Genomic DNA, 11766 nt, shown 5'->3' on the forward strand with positions numbered 1-11766 from the left:
CACTGACCACAATTCAGATGCAAGGCTACAAAGCAGGCTGGGAAATGTAGTCTAACTATGTGTTAAAAGGTAATAATAATTATTCTGGGCCAACGCCACGGCTCACTAGGCTAATCCTCCGCCTTGCGGTGCCAGCACACCAGGTTCTAGTCCCGGTCGGGGCACCGGATTCTGTCCCGGTTGCCCCTCTTCCAGGCCAGCTCTCTGCTGTGGCCAGGGAGTGCAGTGGAGGATGGCCCAGGTGCTTGGGCCCTGCACCCCATGGGAGACCAGGAGAAGCACCTGGCTTCTGCCTTCGGATCAGCGCGGTGCGCCGGCTATGGCGGCCATTGGAGGGTGAACCAACAGCAAAGGAAGACCTTTCTCTCTGTCTCTCTCTCTCACTGTCCACTCTGTCAAAAAATAAATAAATAAATAAATAAATAATTATTCTGTAATTAACCCATACAACAGTGACTAGTCTCAGTTGTTGTCTAGGTGACCTGATCTAGTACACAAATCCTAAAGCCAATGATTCAAGTATGCTACTTTACGAGATCATGAATGACAACATGCCGGGTCCTTTTGGCCCTATGTGCCAGGTACCTCTGGGAATGCCAAAGGGCTGTGTTGCTATGATAAAGTACCTCTTCCATACAAATTGCTGACTCATTCTGTGAAAACTAAGGAGTCTGATCATTGGAGTAAGCTATTGAGGCTCTTCACTGGATTAAGCTAAAAGGTGAAAGAGAATAGCAAAACACACATAGACTAGCACAGACACAGAGCAATGTAATTCAGTGGTTTGTGCGAACACACAAACGCCTCCCATAGAGGATGACATAACAGAGAAAAAAGGAAGAGAAAGGATTTGTACACAGGAACTAAACCAAACCAAATGTTTTTGGATATGCGTGACTACCTGCCCTGATAAAATGAATGCAGAAAATTTTCCTGCCCTCACAGTCGATAACTGATAAAATTATCAGGCCCACGTTGGAATGACATCATGCAGGGCAAATGAAGATCATTTCCTTCTACATTGATTGGCATTCGGGTTTTGTTTATAGCTCAGCTGCCTGAGCCTTATTGTAAGTAACCAGATATTGCAGATATTGTAGGTTCAAAACAGGCTTTCCATATGTAGAGGTAGACAGTAAGTGCAGCCAACAGGAAGCCCAGTGATTCAGGTAACGTGTTTTAATTGAAATCAATACCAATGCAAGTAAAACTGCTTGGAATGGCAGCGCTATGCTCCGATGGAATATTTTCATGGTCTCTGCCAATGACATCCGTTATCAAAAATGAACTATTAACTTCAGTGATGACTCATAGTGCTTCCCAAGAGGAAGAAAAAAGTTTTTGGACCAGTGAAAGTTTCCAATTAGGAAAAAAAAAACTTCCTTAGGTATCTATTAAATTTCAATCATAGACTCAAACTTAATTTCAGTTCAAGTTTCCATTGAATGGAACCCTGCTCCTTCCTCTATCAACTCTCTCCCATCCTTTGCTTTCCATTCTCATTTTACATGCGCACTGGTGAAAAAAAATAATTATAATACAAATGTGTCCTGAGCATCCCCAAAATACAGAGTCATATTCTAGACCTGGAGTCAACAAAATCAACAAACATTTTTTTTTTTCAAATACCAGACAATAAATATTTTAGGCTTTTTAAGCCACAGGGTCTTGAGTGCGTTTAGTTAGCTTTGTTAACATAACCAAAAGCAGACATAGACAACATACAGTGAATGGGTATTTCTGTGCCCCAATGAAACTTTGTTTACAAAACAGATACAGGCTGGACTGGCTACAGAACCCTATTCCAGGTTTTTCATATGCTATCATATATATTATTACTATTATTACCATTTTTCTTTTATGGGTGAGGTCAATTGATTCCCACAGGGCTTCTCTAGTACTGGGTGAAGCTGTGTCTTGACACCAAAGACTATTCTTCTCACTTGGCCACTCTACATGGCTGAAAAAGGAAGTAAGGATGCATGGGAAATAGCAGAAGCTGCACCCCTTGACCTGATTATCTGCACATATGAAGGCTAAAGATTTGGCCAACTCTTCCCTCTTGGTGAGCCATGTTGCAGCACAACCAAATTTTTCACAATGCAACATGTATAAGGAATCAGATGCCCCCTAAAATAAGCAGCCTGAACACATAAACTCCTAAAATATATGAGCACCTTTGGACCCTGGGGCTTCCAGTTCACGTAAAAGGTAAACCATGTGTCATATTTGAAGGAAACTGATTTGATATCTCACAAATAACACATTTATAATATCCATATGCTAATGCCTACCCCAAGAACAGAGAGTACGTGTGTCTATATCACTCATGGCCTTGCATAGCACCTAACACATAAGAAGTTCTCGAAAAATATTTGTGCCATGTTTTCATGGAACATCAATGTAATAAAAAATAAGATATTATCTCTGCTCTCTGTAAGCAGGTACTCTATCAAAAAAGAAAATAACAAAGACAGATATACACAAATATTACAGTTTGTCCTGAGATACTGCTTCAATTCAAAAGAGAAGTAAAAAAGTGCTATAGTTGGCCGGCGTCGCGGCTCACTAGGCTAATCCTCCGCCTGCAGCACTGGCACCCTGGGGTTCTAGTCCCAGCTGGGGCACCGGTTCTGTTGCGGTTGCTCCTCTTCCAGTCCAGCTCTCTGCTGTGGCCCGGGAAGGCAGCGGAGGATGGCTCAAGTGCTTGGGCCCTGCACCTGCATGGGAGACCAGGAGGAAGCACCTGGCTCCTGGCTTCGGATCGGTGCAGCTCCAGCCGTAGTGGCCGTTTGGGGGGTGAACCAATGGAAGGAAGACCTTTCTCTTTGTCTCTCTCTCTCTCTGTCTAACTCTACCTGTAAAAAAAAAAAAGTGCTATAGTCATTCAGAAAAAAAGTGTGATTGTAGGCACATCTTCAAAAAAGACACAACATTATAGCTGGCTCTTAGAATATGAGTGGGATTAGGTAGGTGAGGCTGGTGGAGATGGGGCATCTCAGGAAAGGAGACCTGGAAAATAAAAACAGAGGCAGGAGGAGTGGGCCTCTTCATAGCAAAGAGGAGACTTGGTTTGACTAACATGTTAAGCAGGAGAAAACGAGTAATGAAAGAAAAAAGCAGGTTGGGAGAAAGAATGACTTGAATCATCACAGAGAGGTTTTGAAATAAAAAATAATAAGTAGAAATGTATTTTAAGACAGAGAATATTTCTAAGTTTTTCATTTTATCTAAAATGCAGAATTATTTTCTTTCTTTTTTTAAAAAAAGATTTCTTTATTTATTTGAAAGGCAGAGTTAGAGAGAGGCAGAAGCAGAGGCAGAGGCAGAGGCAGAGGCAGAGAAAGAGAGAGAGAGGTCTTCCATTCACTGGTCCACTCCCTAGTTGGCCACAATGGCCAGAGCTGCGCTAATCCAAGGAGCTTCTTCCAGAGCTCCCACGTGGATGCAGGGGCCCAGGGACTTAGGCCATCTTCTTCTGCTTTCCCAGGCCTTAAGAGAGAGCTGGATCAGAAGTGGAGCAACTAGGACTCGAACTGGCGCCCCTATGGGATACCAGTGCCACAGGTGGTGGCTTTACTTGCTAAGCCACCACGCCACCCCCTAGAATTATTTTCTTAATCCAAAAGAAGTTCCAAGGTAAAAAAGATGGTGAATTTTAATAAAGTAGAAAAATTACAATTAGCTTTAAGTAAGTGATGTCTACACAATCATCTGTAAGGTTATTGTATTTTAATTTTTAGATGTGGGAGTTTATACAGTTTTAATTTCAATTAGCATATTTTATGCCTCAGGAGGTATTATAACCTCATGAAATAGGAATGGAATCTATTTTTTCTCACCATTTTACTGATATTCCCAGATCCTAGCACAGTACCAGTTATATGGTGGAAGCTCAGTAAATGTTCAAAGAAGAAAAGAATGAAGTAAAAGTTATGAATGAAATAGTACTATCCTTCACAACAATAACAATGAGCATCCAGTTAATTTTTGCTTATTTCTTGGTCTGGGTAAACAGATGTTAAGGTAGTAAGCTTATAGGATATTCCCAATAAAATTTTGTTTAAAACACAATGTAATAATAAACATTAGTTAAGATTTCTGCCTTAATTTTAGAGTTCATTCATAAAGAACCAAATGAACATGGATTCCTACTTTAAAAATCACAATCCTTAGAACTTAGCCATATTTCAGAGGTTCACATACTTCATTATTTTTGGTGGCTAAAAATGTCTTAACACAGCAAGAATCTTGCTTACATCAAAACACTAACGAGCAGCCTCCTAATCGTTCTTCCATAACAGCACCATCACCATCTCTGACTCTTGTCTGGCTTACTCGTCTCCAGTTTCCTTTCTGGTTTGAGGATCATCATGCTTTTAGTGTTCTGTAAGATGATGCAGATTAATGGGACATTAAAAAATTTTAATTTTTGCAGAATCTTATTAGCAAGATCCTAGTAGGAGCATTATGGCAGTCCAAGGTAAATTATGACCTGCAGTTGGGAGAGTTTTCATGGGGATTCCTGTGTCTGTCTGGACTTGCCTTTGGAGTCTGGTCCAAGGGAAATCATTGCTTGCATTTCCTAATCACTGAAGCTAAAGTGGGATTTCCTCGCCAAGTAGGCAAAGCATAATCTTCGGAGACACACTTGCCCCAGAGGAAGATGATGAAACCCCAGGTGGTGGCGGCTTGTTATGTCCATAGAGCTCAGAAAAGTGGACAATGTCAACCAGTAATGAAATCAAGGCATGAGAACGGGCCTGAGCAATGCGACGTTCCCAATAAAGCAGGGTGGTGTGCTTTCTTTTTCTTCTTGTTCTCTCTCCCTTTCTTCTATCTCCCTCTCCTCTCCTTCATTAGTTATTACGGCTCAATGAAGAAAACATTTCTCACTGGTAGCGGTGATGGTAGTGGTGATGGAATGTTATCCCAGCGCAATGCAAGCAGCTGCTAGCGCCTGAGGCTATTACAGCAGCTCTGGCTGAGCAGCGTGGCTTCCCAGAGTGGAGGTGGAAAGCAAATGGCATTTACATAGCAGAGCTGTAGAGATAATTAGTAATTTGACACACAGCCATTCAGGGCAAGGTCAACAGGAGGAGTCACCAAACCCTCATACGATAATTGTGTGATGGGCTGTGTGAAAAGAGTGGGTGGTCACGGCACCACTGCATACGAGAATCATATGTGCTGCTCCCCCTGGGTAGCCTTAACTGAAATTACCTTTAGGCGCAAGGCTGAAGCTCCTTCTGGATAAATAAGTCATTCAATGAAGCTGCAAATCTGTGACATTTTAAGTGCAGTGACCTAACTAAATTATACTAGTTGGTAAAATTTTTCAACTTGAAACTTTTTTTTTTTTTTTGCATTTCTTTGCCACAACCTTATGAAAAAGGTTAAACAGAGTGGTGCTTACCATGGGGGAAAGAGGATATTTAGACGGAAGAAGGGCAAGAAGGCTCCATGCTTAAGTTTTGTAAGCAGGAAAAATTGAAAATGATCTTTATTTCATGAGAAATGCTCCCAAGGGTCCCATCACCAGTCTATCAAGTGGCCCACAACCATTTCTAGTTAGGGACTTTTCATACCTCTCTCATCTCTACTGACTTTGTGAAAATGTCTGTTTTTGATGGTACCAACATTTTTGTTGACAATATAGATCCCTCTTCCATGTTCTGGGCAAACAAATTAAATAAGCAGAAAATAGCAAAGAATTACATCATGTTATGCTAAGATTTACTGATAGCATATTTCAATCCCAATGCTTTGTAGATATTTAATTGAATAAATATGTGTCGCTACTGTGTGCACTATTGCATGAACCACTCACCATACACCCCAGGCTCCATCTAAAGGGAGCCCAAGCATAGATCAACATACGGATATATTTTAAATTATTTAGATCAGGGGTCAGCAAAGTTTTCTTAGAAAGGGCCAAATTGTAACATGCTGTTGGCATCATGGACCAGATATCAACCTCTTTCACAACTACTCAATTCTGCCAATAGAGAGTAAACGCAGCCATGCAACGTATATGACTATGTTCCAATAAAACTTGATTTAAAAGCAGACAGCAGAGCCTATGGGCTGTAATTAGCTGGGTCCCTCTCTAGAACATATAAAGTCAACCGAAAACCAAATGAGAGAGAACAAAAGGAAGAACCAAAGTAAACTTTTTTTTTCAACTATGATCTGATTTCTCCCCGTCCTGGCACTGGAGACTCGGATTAATCCCCTTAACCAAATGCAGAAGCAGCTTTGCTGCCAGAGTACTTTAGTAATTCATGATTTATGCTTCATCTACTTCCAAAAAGAATCTAAAGTAGCCGTCACTGAATATGCACACATCAAGGCTTTCCTGCGTGCTAAGATCGAAGAGACTTCCCCAACCAATCCAATTCTAGGTAGCCTTACATGTCACCAATTAGAAACTCCTTAGAGATGGCTGTTTGCCTTCCTCTAACACTGAAATAAGAAGGGATGTGACAAGCTACAGTAGAAAAAAATAGCAAGAAAAGAGGACTTGTCAGGAAATGTCCAAAGCAGGTCACAACCCAGTAGGGAAAATACTTTTGGGGATGGAGTATGAACTAAATTTAGCGTCAGTATTAAATCACACCACTACTCATTACAGGGAGACAATGGGGCCAACGTTGTGGCGCAGCATGTTAAGCTGCCTGTTGCAATGACATCCCAGACGAGAGTCCTGGCTACTCTGTGGCCAACACAGCTCCCAGCTGATGCACCTGGGAAGGAAGAAGAAGATGATTCAAGTTCTTGGACCCCTGCCACTCATGTGGAAGACCAGGATGGAATTCTTGGCTCCTGGGCCTAGCTTTGGCCTGGCCCAGACCTGGTTGTTGCAGTCATTTGCGGAGGGAACCAGTGCATGGTAGATATTTCACTCTCTCTGTTATTCTTTTGAATGAATGAATGAATGTTTTAAAAATAATAATAGAGACTGGAAGAAAAAGAGCATTAGCATTTTTAGAGAATTTATTATTTCCAAGCATGCTACTAAGTACTTTAAAATAAGTATCCCTTTAATATTGTCCCTTTTTCTTATGTTTTTTTATTCTTTTAAAAGTTTTACTTATTGATCTTTATTTATCTGAAAGGCAGAGTGACAGAAAGAGAAAGTGCTCTTCTATCCAGAGATTCAATCCCCAAATGTCTGCAATGTCTAGGACTGAACCACACCAAAGCCAGGAGCCCAGAACTCCTTCCAGGTCTTCCATGACAGGGGCAGAGACCCAAGTACTTGACCCATCAGCTGCTGCCTCCCAGGGTGTACATTAACAGAAAACTAGATTAGAAGTGATGGTGGGACTCAGACTGGCACTCCAGTATGGAGTGCATGCATCTCAAGCAGAAACTTAACCATTGTGTCACAATGTCCGTCCCCATTCTTTTTGTTTGTTTAATAAACTCCACTGTGTATATTTGAGGTTTATAACATTGCTATGGGATACATATAAAGTGTGATTACTATAGTGAAGTACATTAACGTTATCTGTCAGCTCTCAATTATTTTTTGTGACAAAATCAGGTAAAGATCTACATATTTAACAAAAACCGTATATTACAGAAAATTTAAAAATTGAAAACATTCCTAACTTGCACAAGTAGGAGATTCAGGAACTGAGATCTGAACCCAGATCTCTGTTTCCACAGTACACAGGTTGCTGCTAAACAGCACTAACTTTTCAGTGCCAAATATCAAATCTTTGTTCATCCGCAGTCGAGTTCTTACTTCCTCTTAACTCCTTTTACCTATTGTATCCTCTTATTCTCTGCTCATTGTTGAATTGAATTATGATCAATGTGACCTTAAAAATGCACTCAATCTGACTGGTGTTTGATGCAGAGGTTTATACATCACGTGTAAATCTCACATCACATATGAGAGAGCCTGGGCTCAAGGGATAGGACATATGTCAAGACTATTCCCTTGATTTTCTCACTCAGTTAACCAGGGCTGGTTTCCAAATATTCTATAACTTTCATGCATTTACCTACAAACCAGGCCTGATAATATAATTATAATAAAAATTGCTAATATTTACTAGGTACTAAGTATGTGGCAATCAGTAATGGCATTCAATAATCCTTTGGTAATCCTATGTGGTGGGTCCTATAACACAAGGGGAAAATGAAATTAAAAGACATTTATATTATTACAACAAATATCTGAAACCCATGCATAGTTTTTTCATAATATACATTTTCATGAATTTCAAATATTTTCACACCAAAATATGTTCCATCCCATTCATTCCTGTTTCATTGAACTTTTGATGTCCCCTCATATCTCCATTTTATGGAAACTGTCTCTCACCAAGAGTATAATTTGCTCTGGGTCACCTGACTAGAATGTAGTGGAGCTGTTGATATAGACCCATATCTGATTAAATTATTTATAAGCCCAGACCTCGGGGGAAAATCATGGAGATAGTTTTCCTGCTTAGCAACAGTAACGCCCCGTCTAAACACCTTTGAGTCTGAGGAAAGGAAACGAAGGCAGATGAAGCTGCCCTGTCACTGCCCCTCCCCCCGCCCCGTTCCTCCCACTATCTCAAGCCCTTGCAGAAACTGGGAACCAAAGCAGTCAAGTAAGAAGGAAAGAAGGCAGACATTTATGAGGGAGAAACAGGAACATGTTCATAAAGTCCTTCCTTGGGGAACTGAAATGCATATATGCCTTGGTTCAAAAATGATCACAACTAAAATTCAAACACTGTACTTGCCCAGTATCTCTTACTGACATAGAGGTCAGCATGGTGTAAAATACAGAAGACGTGTATGTGAGTTCTTTCCTTTTTTCTTTTGCAATAGCCAGCCTACGGTGATGGGTTTTCCAATACTGCAAACCTGGAAACCCATGACTTTTACTGAATCTCAGAAAGCCCCACATTCTGTGTGAATGAATCCAAGGCAGGGAATCAAATGACAAACTGCACATTTCATTCCCAGGTAGAAACAATCCAGTCTTTCTGACATCGTCACACATACGTTGTCCTTTGGCTCCGTCCTTACAACAGAGAGGAGTGATAAATCGCTTTGCCTATATGGAATCGAGATCTGATTCTTAAACAACAAAGGCTGTAATTGTATTAGGAGCACAATGAGTCACCCTATCACTTATATCCTGCATAAATGACACGCATCTGCTGAAATGGAATCCGTGGGCTCCCTTTTAATGGGCTAAATGTCTCTAAGGACAGAATCGTGGGAGGAAGCCATCCAGCTGCTCAGACTGCAAATCTTTTGTCCTTGAAAGAAAATCAGGAAAGCATCAAGGAAAAAAAAAAAAAAAACAAAAAAAAACCAAATGTACGCACTTTACCTTGGGAAAAGATGAACAAAGCTTAGTTAGAGCACTGATCACTTGACTGCCCACATTTCTATTTATTCCTCATAGGAGTCTGGAAAGAGTAGAAATTTTCCCTAGTGTATTCTTCAAATTGTTATTTTCAGTGCTTTTGAAGGTTGCTTTAGGGAGGCAAGTGATCATATAACCTACCTGCTCTACCTAGTTCACCTGCCATCCAAAAGAAAGAAAGAAAGAGAGGAGAGAGAGAGAGAGACAGAGAGGGACAGAGAGAGAGAGAGAACCTCATGGAATGAGTGCGAAAAAGAGTGCTGTTGCTGAAAAGGCATCAAGGACGGATAAGCAACAGTTGTACGTTTCTTAGCATCAAAAACAAACACATAAGATAAAAATGATTGCATACAGTGGGGCATCTCTGCACTCTAAAGCTGCTCAGGGGACCAGATGTCTGGTGCAGCACTGAAGACACCACTTGGGACACCCAAGTTCCATATCACAGTGCCTGGATTCAAGTCCTTGCTCTGCTTCTGACCCCAGCTTCCTGTTAATTAGGCAGCAGTTGGTGACTCAATGAGTTGGGTCTTAGTTGGCTTCCTGGCACCCACATGAAAGTCGTGGATAAGAGATCTGGGCTCCTGGCTTAGCCTGAGCTCTTGTGGGCATTTAGGAGATAACTAGAGGGGGGTCAGTGCTGTGGTGCAGTGCATGAAACTGCTGCCTGTGGCACTGGCATCCCATATGGGCACTGCTTCTAGTCCCAGCTATTCCACTTCCCAATCCAGCTCTCTGCTATGGCCTGGGAAAGCAACAGAAGATGGCCCAGGTCCTTGGGCCCCTGCACCTACCCTGGCTCCTACCTTCGGATCAGCCCAGCTCCAGCCATTACAGCCATTTGGGGAGTGAACCAATCAATGGATGGAAGACCTCTCTCTCTCTCTCTCTCTCTCTCTGCCTCTCTATAACTCTGCCTTTCAAATAAATAATAAATAAATCTTTTTTAAAAAGGAGATGACTAGAGGATAGAAAATCTTTTTCTCTCTTACTCTCTCTCAATACAATGAAAATAATTTTTTTAAAAAAATTTTAAATAAATAAATCAAACTGCTCAGAATCTCTGAAATGCTTTGGGGGGCAGTCAGATGTCCTTGAACAAGGGCAAGGCTACTTTGTTAAGGGCAAAGAAGACTTTTCTTCCTGAGAGAAAGCTGACCCGTTGGCTGGGGGAGAGGACACTGTGGAGTGGAAAGAGAGCTTGCACCATAGTTGTCCCTAGTCCCCTGGGCACATCTCTCCTTGTCAATCACACTGCCCCCAGTGTCACTGATGCAAGGCCAGAGGGACACAATCTAGAATCTCTGAGAAGACCCTGGCCTTGCTTGCCTCAGCCCTCCCTTGTGTGCCCTAGAGGCAGGTACTTCAAAGCTCAAAGGAAGCGTCAGGAAAACTGTGCCTCATAGAGCATGCATTCCTCACTGTCTGAGATGAGTACAGGAAAGAACTTAGGGAGTTCAGGCTGAATTTCTTTGTCTTTTGCCGAAGGTGGTAAAAAGAGGAAAGATCTCAATGCAAGGAAATGACAAGGATGTCACTGAGGACAGACAGGACAGAAAAGGCCATGGCCACTGATGAATGTACAACAGAGCTGCGTATGTTGGATCTACCAGCAAACAAACAAACAAATGCAGGCAAGCTGAGCTCCAGGAAGCAGTGGCAAGCAGGGCGAAGAGCAAGGCAGGAAGAGAAACTGAGAAAAGTGTGCAGATGAAGGCATCTCGGGCACTGCTCTCTCTCTGCTGAGTAAAGATGGGGTGGGAAAGTGTGTGATGCTTCCCTTAGACACTGTGCCACTGAATCAGCCACCAGAGAGCCAAGTGCAAACCTCTGGGGAGTTGCGTTAACAGGAAGAAGTTCATTAGCAGCAGCATCGTACTGAATACTTACTGGACATTTGCTTTGGTCCAGGCGTTGTGCCTCTGCACCCATTCTCTCTCCCATCACCACAATGACAGAGTACATACCTCAAGAGGCATGGTTTTTTACAGACGAGGAAAGAGAGCACCTTGGAAGGTTCAGAACCTTGTCCAAGAGCACACAGCTGTCACTTGGCAGAGTGAGGACAGGTCCCAGGTCTGTCTCACTCCAAAGCTGGACTCTTTAAACAATGCTGGATTGCTCCCTGCCGTGGCTCTTTCAGGGTTTTCCTGCATATTTGGTCACCAATTCGCTCAGGCAACAAGGATCTCGGAGGGCCTTTGATGTGGCAGTCCCAGAGCTCAGCACTGGAGAAGCATGTATGACCAGAATTAACAGGGTTCCAGCCCTCTTTGGAACTTCCAGTGTAGCAAAGGAAACAGGCATTATTATACAAATAGATGTGGCATTACCGCTGTGGTAACTGCAACACAGGATTTAAAAGCAGATTATAGAGGTATTTG

This window comes from Oryctolagus cuniculus, chromosome 11, assembly GCF_964237555.1.
Source record: "Oryctolagus cuniculus chromosome 11, mOryCun1.1, whole genome shotgun sequence".
NCBI classification, from domain to species: domain Eukaryota; kingdom Metazoa; phylum Chordata; class Mammalia; order Lagomorpha; family Leporidae; genus Oryctolagus; species Oryctolagus cuniculus.